General features: G+C 41.7%; 1 long non-coding RNA gene and 2 other non-coding genes across 3 annotated transcripts; 2 read left to right on the top strand and 1 right to left on the bottom strand.

Moving 5' to 3' along the window:
* Positions 1-19: 19 nt before the first annotated feature.
* LOC112226448 lies at positions 20-1,298 on the bottom strand. Its single transcript, XR_002949735.1, has 2 exons — positions 1,214-1,298; positions 20-696 (listed from the first exon to the last, which is right to left on the bottom strand). It is a non-coding gene; the product is annotated as an uncharacterized LOC112226448 (long non-coding RNA).
* A 13,847-nt stretch (positions 1,299-15,145) lies between these two features.
* On the top strand, positions 15,146-15,217 carry trnae-cuc. The gene has a single exon. It is a non-coding gene; the product is annotated as a tRNA-Glu (tRNA).
* Positions 15,218-15,853: 636 nt separating this feature from the next.
* trnae-cuc lies at positions 15,854-15,925 on the top strand. Its single transcript has one exon. It is a non-coding gene; the product is annotated as a tRNA-Glu (tRNA).
* The last annotated feature ends 3,719 nt before the right edge of the window (positions 15,926-19,644 follow it).

Raw genomic sequence — 19,644 nt, 5'->3', positions numbered from 1 at the left:
TTATTTAGAGCTCAGATAAAAAAAAAAGTGGATTGTCAAATAGGCAACACTTCAAAATACATCTCTTACAGACAAAACAGAATTATGCTTTAATAATGAAGGAATATAGCCAGTACACGTAAGCACTTACATTGCTTTAGAAAAAACAGCTCATCAAAAGTACACACAACTTCACTGTAGGAATATGAGGACATCGCCACTGATGGAACTGTATTAGAAATCAGTGTCAGGTCATAACTTTGTAACAAGGACACCTATAATTTAGGTTTAAATTTCACAAGTTAACAAAAATGCATAAGGCATCCGTGTCCTTGGGCTTGCTAGCGTTAAGCTGTCATTACTTGAAGTTGAAGAATTTATGGTTCATCTTCAGTGAAAGCTAGTTTTCAAAGTTTCTGGAATACAGCCTTGCTCTCCGGGGGCTGAAAACAAGTCCTGCAATGCTGAACAGCCTTCCACAGGAAGCTGATGCAGGTATGGGTGTGTTTAACCTCAGAGACAGCTTACAGACTGCCGGGAAGGACTTGAGCAACTCCATACGATCAGCTGAACAGGCCAGGTATCCGTCCAGCTGTTTGGAGCTTTCCTGTGCTTGAGACATTTTCAATGCAGAGAAGAAGTCCTCATCTGATGAACTGGTGCCATCACCTAGCTGCAGCAAGCGTTCTTCCAGGTGGTCCTTGATGTCTTCCATTCCTGAAATACAAGGAAGATGACAATAGAAATCATGCCGTTATGAGCCTACGTGAATCCATCCCCATCCATATTTTTATTTAACTAGGCAAGTCAGTTAAGAAAAAAGTTATTATTTACAATGACGGCCTAGGAACAGTGGGTTAACTGCCTTGTTCAGGGGCAGAGCGACAGAGTTTTACCTTGTCAGCTCAGATATTCAATCGAGCAACCTTTCGGTTACTGGTCCAACGGTCTAACCACTAGGCTACCTGCCGTTATATAAACCAAGCAACAGGGCTAAGTAGACTGATCTAGAGGCGACGTTGGTTATTAAAATGATTGCATCTGAGCTCCTAGAGTGTGCGGCTCTCCTTTAATTTTTCAAGTGTTCTACCCATTGGACTGAATTACAGAGTCAGGAATGTAGTTTAAATGGGTGATTCTCAAATCTATGAAGTGTCAAATTGTTATGAATTGTATGAATAATGACTAAATGATGTATACATTTAAAGTAGAACTATAACAAACAGAATTGTACCTTGTCTCTGTATAATGATGAAGAATGTTTGTCCATAAGAGAAGAGAAACTGTGGCAGACAACTTGTGACCTCTGTGAAACTGATAACAGGGAAGGAAGTCTCCCCACACAAAGAGGGGAGAAACTGTTGGGCTTGCAGTAGATTGTGCCACATGTTGTTGGATGTGATAAGCAATGTATGTGTAGGAGAAAACTTGTAGACTATATTGTCATTGTCTGAGAAGAGGGACATTTATGACGAAATGGGAGATATACACTGCTCAAAAAAATAAACCTACCTAATGGCAGTCAGGCTACCACTGGCGAGCACATGGAGGGCTGTGCTGCCCCCCAAAGAAATGCCACCCCACACCATGACTGACCCACCGCCAACCGGTCATGCTGGTGGATGTTGCAGGCAGCAGAACGTTCTCCACGGCGTCTCCAGACTCTGTCACGTGCTCAGTGTGAACCTGCTTTCATCTGTGAAGAGCACAGGGCGTGCGCCAGTGGTGGCAATCTTGGTGTTCTCTGGCAAATGCCAAACGTCCTGCACGGTGTTGGGCTGTAAGCACAACCCCCACCTGTGGATGTTGGGCCCTCATACCACCCTCATGGAGTCTGTTTCTGACCGTTTGAGCAGACACATGCACATTTGTGGCCTGCTGGAGGTCCTTTTGCAGGGCTCTGGCAGTGCTCCTCCTGCTCCTCCTTGCACAAAGGCGGAGGTAGCGGTCCAGCTGCTGGGTTGTTGCCCTCCTACGGCCTCCTCCATGTCTCCTGATGTACCGGCCTGTCTGCTGGTAGCGCCTCCATGCTCTGGACACTACGCTGACAGGCACAGCAAACCTTCTTGCCACAGCTCGCATTGATGTGCCATCCTGGATGAGCTGCACTACCTGAGCCACTTGTGTGGGTTGTAGACTCCGTCTCATGCTACCACTAGAGTGAAAGCACCGCCAGCATTCAAAAGTGACCAAAACATCAGCCAGGAAGCATAGAAACTGAGAAGTGGTCTGTGGTCACCACCTGCAGAACCACTGCTTTATTGGGGGTGTCTTGCTAATTGCCTATAATTTCCACCTGTTGTCTTCCATTTGCACAACAGCATGTGAAATTTATTGTCAATCAGTGTTGCTTCTTAAGTGGACAGTTTGATTTCACAGAAGTGTGATTGACTTGGAGTTACATAGTGTTGTTTAAGTGTTCCCTTTATTTTTTGAGCTGTGTATAAACCAATGTACATGATATGATGGGGTGAGCTCTCGTAAATAAACGTTGCTGACTATTGTAGACTGGCCTCTGTCTGTTTCATTTCAACAAGAATCTTACAAATTCTTGGTAGCAGACCGAGTAGTTCATTTTATGAACATTGAGTACATAATTCTCTTAACACAAATGAACACTATACACAGTTGTTTATGAATAATAAAATACTGTTAATTAACCACATGTTGTCTTACCCATTCTGATGGTGGCGTCATGCTTTGTCCACGTTGTTTAGAATTTGGGGAGAAGGATTGCAGCGGCTATCAGCTCAGGGTCGTGAAACATGTGGCTGAAGCGCTTCTTCAGTCCCAGTTGTAGCACATCCACCAGAGGCTTACAGTACTTCAGGGACAACTTGATTCAGTCAAGTTTTGTGATCAGCAGGTTGATAGTTGGAAGTAGCCACCCCATCTGGACATTGGTTTCAGCCAGCAGGATGTTGATGGCCTTTGCGACTGGGCTCATGGTGGCAGCATACACTGTGAGGAAGGCGAGTTCAGCTGGATTGAACCTATGATATATATATATATATATATATATACACTGTGTTTCCTAACCCTATACAAAGGTGACCACTAACCATTTCACCCGATTTAACTACAGTAATCAATGGCTGGATGAGTAGTTGACTAAATAGTGTATGGCTACAACATGCTGCAAGTGTGGATATTCCGCATGTGTTCCAAAGTGCTTGGCACTTGCCAAATGTTGAACGGGATACTTTTTTGTAAGCCTCACTGGATGTTGCCTTCAGGGCATCCACTGTAGATACTAAGTTGAGTAGGTGGCAAGCACAACGCTGGTGCAAAATCATCATCTTCATTCAGGATCGTGGCCACATCAACAAACTCCACTTCTTCACTCTCCTCTTGTTCCTCTTCACCATCTTACTGTCCTGGCTGAGCTGCTTCGCCACCCACTGCCTCGATGTTTTCATCTTATCCAAAAACTTGGAAAGCTTTCAAGAAGTTAGAGCCGTTGTCTGTTGTTGTTCTAACAATCTTAGCCCGGATTTTAATCTCAGAATGGATGTCATTTAGGGCCCCTGCCAACACAAAGGTGTATGATCCTCTCAACCGTTTACAGGCCAGGGCTGCAGAACATCTGTTGAGACTGTCAGGGTCTATCGAGTGGGCTGTAAACACCAATGAAGCTCTGTCTTCTTGCAGACCAGCAGTCGGTGGCGGCGATGTGGTTAACTCCTCTCGTGGCCTTAGCCACCTTAATTTGCTTGGAGGCTTCATCAACCCTGGAGCGCAGTGTGGGCCTTGATAAGATCTTTGAGTTAAGCTGCAGATCCTGGACAAACTCTCTGATCGGTTCTTGTTCTACAACAGCAAATGGTTGGAGCCCTTGGACCACATACTTCATCACAGCTTTGTCGATGGATTTGAGAGACACCGTCTTCAGTAATGTGCTCTGCTTGATGGTGGAGGGAGTCTTAGGGGCATGTTCTCTCTTCAGTGTGTTTTCCGTCAGTTCTCCATACTTTTTAAGATGGTGTACATGCTTTCTCTGAAATAAGAAGAAAAGGAAAAGAGAGTTACTTAGCTAGATAACTACCATCACCAAATACTTAAGGTATAGGATCCTAATTTTAAAGCTACAAGCAACATTAGTTAAGTGAGTGTTTGTGACCACCATTTTTTTTTTTGTAGCAGTATTTTTATTGGAATTTCACAATTTTCACCCATATTAAGAGATTCAACAAAGACAAAGCAAAAAAAACAGCACACACACACACAGTAATAGTTTAGACTTCAGGTTATTGTTTGTAGGGGTGCCAGGTAGGTTGTGACTACCAGAGAAAATATTGATTTCTCCTTTTTGTTTGGGAGGGAAAGAGTCCCGTCTGGTCCGTCAAGTCTACACCAATACAAAGGACTCATGTAAAAGTCTGGATTGAAATTTTTCATAAACCATTAAAACATTGGAAATAACTTCAAAACAACTGTATTATTTTGCGTGGGTTGTATTACCAACATAAATGATCACACAGACAATAATATAACAAATAATGAGCCCTGGTTCCTCCAGAAAAGTCCTGTACTTTGGGCCTAAAAAGAGTCCAGCCCGGTAAATGAACTCAAGTGACCTTAGTCACGCAATGTTTGTCCACTTATAAAGTGTAGCGTAAACACAGTCTCAATCATACAGTCAAAATATCAAATATTTTACCACACAACCATAAATAATATCACATCTCAATAAGTCTTAAATATCACGGTATACATCACTCTAAAACAAATGAAATACTGTATGCAAAATAGTTGTGGTCAGTCAGACAATCCAATCCGCCAACAGATCTCCAGCGGAGAAAGGCCACAAAGAACCAGTGGAAAACAACTGAGATGTGTAGTCCAAAGGTAGCAATGCGTGGACCTGGTTAAACTTGCGACTAGGCTACAAAGCACACTTTTAAATACAACAAAACAAACGGAATAAAGACGCTTCGGAACTGAGGTTTGAACACATCCTCATTCGCGTCTCCATCACAACTCCACTTTTGCGCAGCTGATGCTGGATATTTAATTGGGAATTAAAAAGGAAGCGACCTATTGGAAGGAGAAGCACTGAGATGGTTCAGACAAATTCAGGACCGTCACAACACACACACACACACCAACCATCTTCCCCTCCCCATCATTGCATCTCCCAATACATACATTTTAAACAAACGAACAGAAATTAAACACTAAAGCTCAGTTTAAACCAAGAAGTTAGGTTCAACACATGGAACGTACAGTATAATTCTGAAACAAATAGATCACCACCATTCTAAGAAAATCTTTGCAGCATAATAGCTGATACCTCAGGTTCTAGATCATTTAGATAAGGTTCCCATACTTTGTAGAACTGATCTGTTTTAGAATGCAATGTACATGTCAGATATTCCAGTGGCACTCATTCATAAATAAATAGTATCTTATGCCAATCTTTAATAGAAGGAACCAGATCACTAATCCACTGTAAAAGGATGTTTTTCCTCACTGCGAAGGTAAGGGTGTTGTAAAGCCTCCTCTTACCCACAGAAGTTACACGTCTGCTAGGGAGACCTAAGAGTAAAGAAACTGGGTCCAATGTTCATTTTCAAGAGGGATATTCTACCCAACCATGAAATAGGAAGCGAGTTCAAGCACTCCAGATCCTGTGTTATTGTATCAAACAAGGAAATAAAATTAGCTTTGTACATTTGCTGGAATTTAGAAGTTACAAATATACCCAGATACGTAAAACCTGAGGGAGGCCATTTAAAAGGAAAGGGGGGAGAAGTATTAGGTACAGAATGAAGGTTACCAAGTGGCAAAGCCTCTGATTTAGTTAATCTTAAATTAAGCCTGAGATTTCACTGAATAATAATAATAATAATAATAATAATAATAATAATAATAATTCAATAATATTAAGAAGAGATGTAATTGAAATCTCGGGACTAGAGATGAATATCAGGACATCATCAGCATACAAGCTTATTTTATGGTGAACTTCACCAATGAGCAGCCCCTGTATAGCAGGCTTTACCCTGATGGCCTCGGCCAGTGGTTCCATAACGAGTGCAAATAGGAGAGGGGACAAAGGACAGCCCGGTCTGGTACCTCTGTGTATAGAGAATCTATTTGACCTTAGCCCATTAGTAAGGACAGCAGCCTGAGAAAACTTTAACCTATTTTATAAAGTTGTCCACTTGACCAAATTTAGTCAGAGCAAATAATAGGTAAGACCACTCCACACGGTCAAATACTTTCTCAGCATCTAGGGAGAGCGCAAGACCATCCATAGCACTTCGTTGGTAGGCTTGAATAACATTAAGAAGCTGCCTGACATTGTTACATGACTTACGGCCCTTAATGAAGTCAGTTTGGTCTCCTTTCAATATTAGTGGCAGTGAGTCCTCTAATCTTGTGGCTAGAACTCTAGAAAGCTTTAATGCACCTATTATCGGTAATGGGTGCATTAAGGAGAGACCTCTGTTCATTTATCAATTTATTTTTCATATAAATGATTGCCATCAGACTCAGTAATAGTAGCAATTGACTGTGAGTCAGCTCTCTTTTTAGCTAGGTACGCCAAGTACTTTCCTGGTTTATCACCATGTTCATATAGCTCTTGCCTGACAAACCTCATCTTCTTTTCAGCGTCCTGTGTTAGGAGTGAGTCCAATGTTGATCTAAGGACTGATATTTCCTTTAATAGGGCAGGAGTGGGAGTTTTAATGTTGCCCTTCTCTTTAGTACCTAATTCACCCTCTAATGTTTTTGCTTTTCATGCTTTTTCCGCCTCAGTGGCTGTGTATGACATAATCGGACCCCTGGCGTACGCTTTACAGGTTTCCCAAAGAAGCGAGGGGTTCTGTTGAGAGTTAGAGAAAAAATGGTTTAAACTCTGTAATAAAAATATGATGTGAATGTATGGTCTTTAAGAATGGTTGTATTCAACCTCCAAAGTCTAGGATGACCTCCGCATGATCTGATATGACTATGCTTCCTATCCTAGCGGATGAAACAGACTGCAAAGACATCCTGGACATAATTTTTTAAAATCTATTCTAGTCTGACATCCATGAGGTGCAGAGAAAAAAGTGAACTCTCTGTTGGAGGGATGAAAGGTTCTCCAAACATCAGCATACCCCAGATTATCACAAATAGCTTTAAGTGACCTAGTTTGAGGAGAGAGTGAAGCTATACCGCTGGGAAACTTGTCAATAAGGGGGTTCAAAAAACAATTAAAATCTCCTCCAACTACTGCAATGTCTGAGTTTAATTCTGAAATGTCTAGAAATACTTTAGTGAGGAAATCAAGGAGGGTGGGCAGGGGGGGGGGGAGTAAATATTCATTATGGAAATGTTCTGCCCGTGTAAAGTACCATTAATTATAACAAAACAACCAAATGTATCTTTCATACAATTCGACACTTTAAGTGATAGGTTCTTTTTCCCAGGAATTGCTACACCTCTACTTCTGGATGTAAAGGATAAGACAAACACTTGGCCAAACCCCCCTTGTTGCAATTTCAGATGCTCCTTACCATCCAAATTAGTTTCTTGCAACAGAGCAACATCAATATTTTCTTTATTCAAAATACAGTACCTTCTTCCATCTTCCTTGTTTCAATCCAAGATGCCGTAGCAATCATTAGTCTTTTGTCTTCGTCTTGTCATGTCCCGTGTATATATCTTCATGTATCTTTTTTCTTCGCATACAATTAAAAAATATTTTTCTTAACCCCAACTTCAACATACTCTCCTGCAACCCACCTCACCCAATGTGGTATAGATCTGCTATTTTATTTACTTTATAACCAGAACCCTCAACAGAAGCTAGCCAGCTAACTAGCTACTAGCTAGTAGTCAGCTAGCCACTGCTAGCGGTCATCAGCTAACCTTTAGTCCGGACAACTCCTGCCAGTCTGCACAGCGCAGATTCAACCCAGAGCTTATCGGACTTATTTTTCTCCATATCCATGGATTCCTACCGCAAGCTGTGAACCTCTTCACCTGAATCATCCCAGCTAGCTAGCTGCTATCCGATTGGCTTCTTCTGGCTAACGTCTCTGTCCCGAAGAAAGCATCAATTAGCCTGGAGCTAGCCTATGCTAGGCCCATCTCCCGGCTAGCTGAAGAGGTCCATCAGCCACTCATTGTGCTACAATACCTATTTTGCCAATTGGCCTGGACCCCTTTTATTGCCAATACGGAGCCCCGCCGATCCATCATGACTGGACTACAGACATAATCTGCCCGAGGTGGGTTTCCAAAAGGCTCCTCCGTCGCAACGTCCCCTGAATGCCCATCTGCTAGCCTGCTAGCCGCGGCCCGCTACCTGTCAAGAGCATACCAGACTGTTAGCTGAAGAGGTCCATCAGCCAATTTTTGGGGCTACTATACCTATTTTGCCTATTTTGCCAATTGGCTTGGACGCTTTTACTACACGGACCCCTGCTGATCCATCACGACTGGTCTGCCGATGTAACCGCATGAGGGGGCTACAACAGACTTCTTCTGGGCTAGAAAATCTGGACCATCTCTTTCTAAAATTATCTGCCACAATTGTTGCAACCTCTATTACTAGCCTGTTCAACCTCTCTTTCGTAACGTCTGAGATCCCCAAAGATTGGAAAGCTGCCGCGGTCATCCCCCTCTTCAAAGGGGGAGACACTCTAGACCCAAACTGCTACAGACCTACATTTATCCTACCCTGCCTTTCTAAGGTCTTTGAAAGCCAAGTTAACAAACAGATCACAGACCATTTCGAATCCCACCATACTGTCTCCACTATGCAATCTGGTTTCCGAGCTGGTCATGGGTGCACCTCAGCCACGCTCAAGTTCCAAAACGATATCATAACCTCCATCGATAAGAGACAATACTGTGCAGCTGTATACATAGACCTGGCCAAAGCTTTCGACTCTGTCAATCACCACATTCTTATCGGTAGACTCAACAACCTTGGTGTCTCAAATGACTGCCTAGCCTGGATCATCAACTACTTCTAAGACAGAGTTCAGTGTGCCAAATCGGAGGGCCTGTTCTCCGGACCTCTGGCAGTCTATGGGGGTGCCATAGGGTTCAATTCTCGGGCCAACTCTTTTCTCTGTATGTCGCTCTTGCTGCTGGTGATTCTCTGATCCACCTCTATGCAGACGACACCATTCTGTATACCTCTGGCCCTTTTTTGGACACTGTGTTAACTAACCTCCAGACGAGCTTCAACGCCATACAACTCTCCTTCCATGGCCTCCAACTGCTCTTAAATGCAAGTATAACTAAATGCATGCTCTTCAACCAATCGCTACCAGCACCCGCCCGTCCAGCATCACTACTCTGGTTAGTTCTGACTTAGGTATTTGTAGATGTCCACATATTCTAGGTGTCTGGTTAGAATGTAAACTATCCTTCCAAACTCACATTAAGCATCTCCAATCCAAAATTAAATCTAGAATCAGCTTCTTATTGTGCAAAAAAGCATCCTTCACTCATGCTGCCAAACATACCCTCATAATACTGACTATCCTACCGATCCTTGACTTCGGCGATGTCATTTACAAAATAGCCTCCAACACTCTACTCAGCAAATTGGATGCAGTCTATCACAGTGCCATCCGTTTTGTAACCAAAGCCCCATATACTACCCACCACTGCGACCTGTATGCTCTCATTGGATGGCCTTCGCTTCAAATTCATTGCCAAACCCACTGGCCCATCCAACTACCTCAGCCCCATACTGTTATTTATTTTTGCTCCTTTGCACCCCAGTCTAGAAGTCTTTAAGCACCAGCTGTCAGAGCAGCTCACAGATCACTGCACCTGTACATAGCCCATCTGTAAATAGCCCATCCAACTACCTCATCCCCATACTGTTATTTATTTTTGCTACTTTGCACCCCAGTATCTCTACTTGCACATTTATCACTCCAGTGTTTAAATTGCTAAAATCTAATTATTTTGCCACTATGGCCTATTTATTTCCTTACCTCACCTCATTTGCACACACTGAATATAGACTTTTTTTCTATTGAGTTACTGACTGTATGTTTGTTTATTCCATTTTTTAGATTTTTTGATTTCACCTTTATTTAACCAGGTAGGATAGTTGAGAACAGGTTCTCATTTACAACTGTGACCTGACCAAGATAACGCAAAAAGCAGTGCGACACAAACAACAACACAGAGTTACAAATGGCTTCCAACACTATACTCAACAAATTGGATGCAGTCTCCCACAGTGCCATCAGTTTTGTTACCAAAGCCTCATATACTACCCACCACTGCTACCTGTATGCTCTCGTTGGTTGGCCCTCGCGTCATACTCGTCGCCAAACCCACTGGCTCCAGGTCATCTACAATTCTCTGCTAGGTAAAGCCCCGACTTATCTCAGCTCACTGGTCACCATAGCAGCACCTATCCATAGCACGCGCTCCAGCAGGTATATCTCACTGGTCACCCCCAAAGCCAATTCTTCCTTCTGACACCTCTCCTTCCAGTTCTCTGCTGCCAATGACTGGAACAAACTGCAAAAATCACTAAAGCTGGAGACTCTTACCTCCCTCACTAGCTTTAAGCACCAGCTGTCAGAGCAGCTCACAGATCACTGTACATAGCTCGTCTGTAAATAGCCCATCCAATCTACCTCATCCCCATACTGTATTTATTTATTTATCTTGCTCCTTTGCACCCCAGTATCTCTACTTGCACATTCATCTTCTGCACATTCTGCCATTCCAGTGTTTAATTGCTATATTGTAATTACTTCGCCACTATGGCCTATTTATTGCCCTACCTCCCTTATACTACCTCATTTGCACATGCTGTATATAGACTTTTCTACTGTATTATTGATTGTATGTTTGTTTATTCCATGTGTAACTCTGTTGTATGTGTATGTGTCGAACTGCTTTGCGTTATCTTGGCCAGGTCGCAGTTGTAAATGAGAACTTGTTCTCAACTATCCTACCTGGTTAAATAAAGGTGGGGGAAAAAATAATTAATGGGGTTATGGCTCCCTCTAATGTTCATTCACGCAGTCTGTTACCTGCTATTGCACTTTGACCAACCAATATCCAGACTGAATCCTACTGTAAAGATGGGATGCTACCTTTTCCCATGTGTTGAACTCTCCTCTATCTCACCGAGCGTAAACAAGCGATATGAACCCTGAACCCGAACTATACTAAACCTGAATATGAAACATGTAAAGATGCAGAAGGGGGTTTCCCCACTACCTAACATGCAGGGGATTTCAAATCTCCAATGGAGACTCTTCACTCCGCATAGCCATCCTTTATATATATGGAAATGAAAATCAATAAAATAAGATTGAGGCTCTTCCACCTAAAACCAAGCCTGGGCACCAACATAGATTCCCACACATCTCAGTCTGAGCTAGGGTTGCCAACTTTCTCACTACCAAATAAGGAACAAAAGGTGGCGTGCCAGTGCACGGTGACACGGCGGTGTGGGTGTAATGGGAATGAATAGACAGTGTATATTCTTATTCAATTGGAAAGGCAAAAGGCATTATGAGCTATGTGAGCTGGGCCATAAGCTTTCAGAATGCGATTGTTGTCACTGCTCAATAACTGGTAAACGGAGAGGTGTTTTCCAAAGTTGACATTGGCATTACCTGCTGCATAGGCTGTGATGCGTCTAATATCCAGTTCTTGCTTTTCCAGACAGTTCATCAGAGCTTGATGTTTGCCATTTGCAGTTTCATCACCGTCTTCATAAAAGTCAAGTAACTTGCACTGCACTCCATCAGACACAGAAATATCTGACGCACACTGGAAACATTTTTCTATTTCCCTTGTTTGAGGCATCACTGGCAACTGAGAAATACACAGGCTCGCCTTCCGTAGGAGGCAGTATAATAATAATTTTCCGCGGTAGACGTCACAAAGAATGCGCCGATATTGCTAGCACCTTTAGCTAGCGTGGCCTCCTTGTGCATTTCTGTGGATGCATGCAGAGTTTGGTCACTCTCCCCTCCATGGCCAATTGAGAATTCCTAATGGCATTAAGTGAGTCAGGTGAAAAAGGGGCCTAGACATTGGTCACAGCAGATTTTATACATGGAATATGTAGGTGGAGTCTTGTCGTGTTGGTCTTCTGACTGGTCCCGAAGGGTTGGAGGCGGACCTGCTCTATAGCCAGAGCAGGAGCCCCATTGGTGCACAGCAGAGTCTTGTTCTGAGCACCCGACCAGTAGAGGGGGGTGAGATGTGTGTTTATACAAGGAGATATTTGTGTGTCTGGAAATCTGATACAGGAGAGCAGAGGGGGTCGTGAAAGAAGAGAACAGAGGGGGTCAGTTTTATGGCTGGGTGTATGTGTTCTTGCGATGGAATGTCTTTGTTTCCTGGGGTGGTAAGACAACAGAGCTGAGGGGGGGTAGTTTTATTGCTGGGTGAGTGAGCTGGTTCCTGTTTTAGCAGGGGTAAGTAAGATGACTTGAGTCAGGCGGTTTGGCTTGGCGCTGTATAATATATGAGCTATGTGTATGAATGTTTACATATATATATATATATATATATATATATATATATATATATATATATATATATATATATATATATATATATATATATATATATGACAAGCCTTAACCCACGTCTTTTTTTTGCTTCCCATTGTTTGCTGTAGCTGCACAGTCTTCTTTTTTGCAGGTTTATCCATATTTCCTTGATATGCCTAACCGACCGAAAACAACAACAGAAATTACTTTGCCGGAATTGGCGCGTTTACGCTATTACCGTGATTGGATGAAAATACGGGACATGGGAGATCACTTTCGGGACAAACCAATTTAGCCCAATATAAGGGACATCCCGGCTAATACGGGACAGTTGACAACCCTAGTCTGAGCTATAGTGGCAGTTACTTTAGCAAGAAAAATGATAAAACATACGAATATTGCTGAACAGGAGCACTTGAGAACTCACATCACTGCTTCATGATCAGATTCAAATAAAACAAGTTATCCAATGCTGCGGAGGTGCAGCTGAAAGTTATTTACCTGAGAGAGTCAATAAACGCAGCAACCTCTTCGGGTGTGTAAAGTTTAGGCGACCCGTTGACTATAATCTTCAATGTGGCTGGGTACATCAGTGCGTAATCCATATTCATTATATTGAGTCGAGCCTTCACCTCATCAAACGACACACGTCTTAGTACAACCGCTGTGGAATAATCATTGAAGAATGAGACCCTTGGACCTTGACTACAGTCAGAACCGATGCGTCTGGCCACATCCAGGACGCGCTGCTTGTGGGTGAAGTTGTGGAACTTTATAACCACTGGCCGTGGGCGCTGAATGGCCTGCTATTGCTTCCAAAGACCGTTCTTATCTTAACATCGATCTCTTTAGTAATGTTATCCGTCTTCTTTTCAATCACCTTCCTTGTCCTATCGAGATTCCAGAAGGGGTGTAGTTTTCCAACCAGCAATGACCTGAGTGAGGATGTTGAGGACCTCTGGGAAATGGGACCAGTGGTCATCTGGTCTTTGCATGGCTCGGTGGTGGGAGGTGGCTGTTTGAACGTTAAATGACGAGACAGAGGCATTGATGCGAGTAACAAGTCTTGTTCAGTACTGTTGGAAAAAAGTTTGGATGTTGCCACACACATACCTACTTGTTAACAAAATTAAGGAAGTTTCCTTTAAAATTATTCATAAATATTATCCTGCCAACCACTATATGAAGAAGTTTAAGGGAAACATCAACTCCAATTGCTCCTTTTGTAATGACCACCCAGAAACAGTTTTGCATCTTTTTTGGCATTGTATGCATGTAAGAAAACTGTGGCAAGACATCAGTAGGTTTATAATTGAACACATTTATGAAGATTTTACACTATTGTGGAGAGATGTACTGTTTGGATTCTTTACATACAATAGAAATAAGCGGAAACATTTTTATGTAATTCATTTCATTATTCTTTTGGCCAAATTTCATATACACAAATGTAAATTTACAAACAGAAAACCACATTTTCGTACCCTACAAAAAGAAATTGAACTGTATTTTAAGACGGTTAAATGCTCTACTAACAAAAAAGCTGTTAGAATTGTAAGTATATGCATGTCCCTTAAGGTCCTTGTGTAATTGTAATGTGATATTGTACCCCCTAGCCCCGCCCCTAGCGCAATTGTCCATTGTTTGTAATCTATGTATGCTTGTGTTCCCTCATGTGCTTTATGTATTGATTTGTTGTTAATAAAAAAAATATGAATACTTTTTTTTTTTTAAGTCTTGTTCAGTACATCACAACACATCCGGGTATCTCAAGCATTTCGGTAAAACACAAGAGTTGCAGTAATGAACATTTACCAACAGATGGCATCACTGTGCCATTTTACACCCATAACAGTGGCTGGGATGTTGGACTTAATCCTGATAGCCTCCCAGCCCTCAGGGAAGAGCTACATGTGTTTCTTGAAAGCCATTTTATTAGCAGCATGGTTTTTTAAATCACTACTTGCTGGCTGAGAGGCAGATTCTTTCTGCGTCGATGCCACCAAATACCCAGCCCAGCACACTTTCAACCACCCACATGAAGGTCTGCTCCTTATAAAGGCCAAACTGCATCTTATGCTGACCGGCAAATGTGCTCTGCTTGCTGGGTTGCCACCTCTGAGCAGTACAGCCCTCCTGGCTGAGTCCACCATTTTGTCTGGAGACAGCCCTGCTCCATGCTCTTTTAGTAGTTTTTTTGTCCTGTAACTCCTGGAATCCTTACTGTCCTTTAAGACAAGGATTCCATTTGGCAGTTTTCTGAAGCTGGACTCTGCTGTGAAAATCAAGGGGAAAGTTTGTATTTAATAAGCATAAATTATATACATTTTAATCACAGTGAGCAGATTAGATTAATAGATGGAACAATACAATTAAGTGTATAAACTCTAGCTACCTATGTTATCTCTAGCTACTTGCTAAAGGACATTTCTACCACAAACAGACACACCAGCATAAGCAAATCAAATCAAATCAAATTTTATTTGTCACATACACATGGTTAGCAGATGTTAATGCGAGTGCAGCGAAATGCTCGCATAGGATATCGCTCGTGCTTTGTCATTCATAGTTAACATGACGACCCTAGCCTATTTGATATGAATACAATGTTTGCTCTATTTCCGTGGACAAGTGAAGCTTTTTTTATTTCACTTATCTTCTGTAATGTTATAGCGTCCCTGGTGGTCTAGTGGTTAGGATTCGGCGCTCTCACCGCCGCGGCCCGGGTTCGATTCCCGGTCAGGGAACAACTGTTTTTACTCACGGAACAATTTCTGGTTGCAAGTCTTTTTCATTGTGTTTCACCTTGTTAACTGTGAATGACAATGAAAAGCTTTGCTGGACATGTCAACTGTTTTTCTTCATGTTAACAAAGTCGGTAGAGCAAAGGTGCAGACGCTCGGAAGTACTACAGGGCAACTTTGGACTATTGCCGTAGTGCTGTGAGCCTTCCGGTGCCCTGTTGAAAATGTCAGATACATTAATTTGCTTGACCATGCTGTCGATCATGTAACTGTTTGTTACATGAAAAATGCTTTGTGGACTTCACCAGACAGATGTTGCGTTGAATGTATTCTGACACTGTGTCTTCTTCTTGTCTCGGCCTTAGGCCTATATATCACGGTGGCTTGGCCTATGAGCTAACAGGTTATAGAGCAAACAACGCAATAATCACGACACGCTTTTTTTAATGGATTTGCTTCCCCAGTGATTTTACCTTCACACCGCTACTGCAGAGTGATTTGCTCACCGTGTGCTCCCCTCTTCCCTCGTAAAAGCCAAGTGTGAGTACTTTAAATTAGCTAGCCCTACTGACCAATCGGACATTATGTGTACGTCGTGTAATATATGTCATGTCACTTGCTGAATATGGAAGTATAGCTTCCCTGGTGGTCTAGTGGTTAGGATTCGGCGCTCTCACCGCCGCGGCCCGGGTTCGATTCCCGGTCAGGGAAAGACCCTTTTACGCATTCAATCGAAAGTACCGTTTTTTGACCGCTTGGAAGTTTTCAAAAGCCCATAGGCTTCCCCACCTTCAACTTCTGTTTCCAAGGATTTTGCAAAGTTAAAAAAAATATATATACAGTTAACATGGTGAAAAACAATGAAAAACTTTGATGGTTACATATTTTGCATTACTCATATATGTATATACTGTATTCTATTTTATTCTAATATATCTTAGTCTATGCCGCTCTGACATTGCTCTTCCAGATATTTATATATTCTTAATTCCATTCCTTGACTTTAGATTTGTGTGTATTGTGTGTATTGTTGTTAAATTGCTAGATATTACTTGTTAGATATTACTACACTTTTGGAGCTAGAAGCACAAGCATTTCACTACACCCGCAATAACATCTGCTCAACAAATTTGATTTGATTACATGCTAAATGCTTAGTGGACTTCACCAGACATATGTTGCATTGAATTTCACACTGTGTCTTCTTATTTTTGTTTATATTATTTTTTATATATATATTTTTTTTTTTGGGGGTGGATCAGATTTATCATTGCGGATAGATTGAAGCTTCCATTAATGTAATTTTCTGCATCATTTCCAATTCCCATATATTTTTGGGCTAAATATAATAATTTATATATATACACATACATACATACATATATACACATATATACATACATATATATATATATATATATATATATATATATATATATATATATATAAACTCAGGGAAAAAAGAAACGTCCCTCTTTCAGATCAGATGCAGTAGGGATGACCAGGGATTTTCACTTTAATTAAATGCGTGACTTAGACCATTTTCCTGTCCTGCTTAAGCATTCAAAATGTAACGAGTACTTTTTTTATGTAGTAGAAAACACATTATTTCCTTTAGGAATGTAGTGAAGTAAAAGTTGTCAAAAATATAAATAGTTAAGTACAGATGCCACAAAAAACTACTGAAGTTGTACTTCAAAGTATTTCTACTTAATACACCACTGGATGTAGTTTCCTGACTATCAACTTTCCAGTCATGAGTAATGTCACATTTCCCTCCAGAGGCAGTCAGTGTGTGTGCCAACACTCTTTCTGCTGACACTAGACGGCATCAAGACCAGACCAAGGAAGATACTCAGTGAAACACAACGGTATTTACTTTTATCTTGATATGAGACCATCCTTCTAACCTTTCTATGTTATTAACACTTTATACTAACATGTCTTGTGCTGTTTTGAGCTTTTGATATGTCCAATGTTAAGGAGGCAATTTAGTGTTTTGTGTTTCTCAACTGTCTAAAAACCCATGAGTGTATATCATCAAGTTTCCCTTAGATGCTGTTCTAAGGTCAGTCTGGTTTGTACTGGAAAGGGGAAGGATTTCATGTAGTTAAGCTGCTCTTCAAAATCTAACTACAATGAAAGGCTTTCTTACAAGCCCTTAACCAACAATGCAGTTTTAAGAAAGAAAATCATTAAAGAGCAGCAGTAAATAACAACAGCGGGGCTTTATACAGGGGGAACCGGTGTCTTAGATCTATACCTTAGAGAAGCCTCTACCAGAAGCTATAAAGCCCATTGAATGACATGATTAAAGAACGAGTCCAGGCGACACTCTTAAACCTGGTAGAAATAAGTAAAACATGTGTGGCCCTCTGAATGTTGAAGTTCTGATGTGCCTTGAGTTTTTATTTTATTTTATTAGGATCCCCATTAGCTGTTGCAAAAACAGCAGCTACTCTTCCTGGGGTCCACATGAAACATAATACAGAATTACATGATACAGAACATACAGAACATCAATAGACAAGAACTGCTCAAGGACTGTAACTACATACATTTTTAAAAAGGCACACGTAGCCTAGATATCAGTGCATACACACAAACTATCTTGTTAAAATGGGGGAGAGGCGTTGTGCCGCGAGCTGTTGCTTTATCTGTTTTTTGAAACCAGGTTTGCTGTTTATTTGAGCAATATGAGATGGATGGATGGAAGGAAGTTCCATGCAATAAGGGCTCTATATAATACTGTACGCTTTCTTGAATTTGTTCTGGATTTGGGAACTGTGAAAAGACCCCTGGTGGGATAAGTGTGTCAGAGCTGTGTGTAAGTTGACTTATGCAAACTATTTGGGATTATCAAACACATTGTTTCTTATAAAAAATAAGTGAGGCAGTCAGTCTCTGAGCCAAGAGACTGGCATGCGTAGTATTTATATCAGCCCTGTGAGCAAAACGTGCCGCTCTGTTCTGGGCCAGCTGCAGCTTAACTAGGTATTTCCTTGCAGCAAAGGACCACACGACTGGACAATAATCAAGATTACACAAAACTAAAGCCTGCAGATCTTGCTTTTTGGAGTGTGGTGTCAAAAAAGCAGAGCATCTCTTTATTACAGTCAGACCTCTCCCCATCTTTACAACCATTGAATCTATATGTTTTGACCATGACAGTTTACAATCTAAGGTAGCGCCAAGTAATTTAGTCTCAACTTGTTCAACAGCCACACCATTCATTACCAGATTTAGCTGAGGTCTTGAATTTAACGAATCATTTGTACCAAATACAATTTTTTAAATACGTTTTTTATTTCACCATTATTTAACCAGGTAGGCCAGTTGAGAAGAAGTTCTCATTTACAACTGGGACCTGGCCAAGATAAAGCAAAGCAGTGCGACAAAAAGAGTAGGGAGGTAGGCAATACATAGGCCCTAGAGGCGGAAATAATTACAATTTAGCATTAATACTGGAGTGATAGAATGTGCAATTGATGATGTGCAATAATAATATGGGGATGAGGTAGATTGGATGGGCTATTTACAGATTGGCTGTGTACAGGTAGAGTGATCGGTAAGCTTCTCAGACAGCTGATGCTTAAAGTTAGAGAGGGAGATATAAGACTACAGCTTCAGAGATTTTTGCAATTCGTTCCAGTCATTGGCAGCAGAAAACTGGAAGGAAAGGCGGCCAAGGGAAGTGTTGGCTTTGGGGATGACCAGTGCATTATACCTGCTGGAGCGCGTGCAACAGGTGGGTGTTGCTATGGTGACCAGTGAGCTGAGGTAAGGCGGGGCTTTACCTAGCAAAGACTTAGATTAGTTTGTTTGAGTGCGTTTGGCGACAGATATGTAGTGAGGGCCAGCCAACGAGAGCATACAGGTCGCAGTAGTGGGTAGTATATGGGGCTTTGGTGATAAAACGGATGGCACTGTGATAGACTACATCCAGTTTGCTGAGTAGAGTGTTGGGGGCTATTTTGTAAATGACATCGCCGAAGTCAAGGATCGGTAGGATAGTCAGTTTTACGAGGGTATGTTTGGCGGCATGAGTGAAGGAGGCTTTGTTGCGAAATAGGAAGCCGATTCTAGATTTAATTTTGGATTGGAGATGCTTAATGTGAGTCTGGAAGGAGAGTTTACAGTCTAACCAGACACCTGGGTATTTGTAGTTGTCCACATATTCTAGGTCAGAACCGTCCAGAGTAGCGATGCTAGTCAGGTGGGAGGGTGCGGGCAGCAATCGGTTGAAGAGCAAGCACTTAGTTTTACTTGCATTTAAAAGCAGTTGGAGGCAATGTTCATCATGTAAAGAGACACTGTACTGTTCCAAAGGATGTCAAAACCAACATTGGACTAAACATAAGGAAAAATGCACTCACCTGAAATTTGACTCTACCAGTGAAAGGTTTTCCTGCACAGAGGAAAATGCCCAC

Source organism: Oncorhynchus tshawytscha, linkage group LG28 (assembly GCF_018296145.1).
Source record: "Oncorhynchus tshawytscha isolate Ot180627B linkage group LG28, Otsh_v2.0, whole genome shotgun sequence".
Lineage (NCBI taxonomy): Eukaryota > Metazoa > Chordata > Actinopteri > Salmoniformes > Salmonidae > Oncorhynchus > Oncorhynchus tshawytscha.
This window is presented reverse-complemented; position numbering and strand designations above follow the sequence as displayed.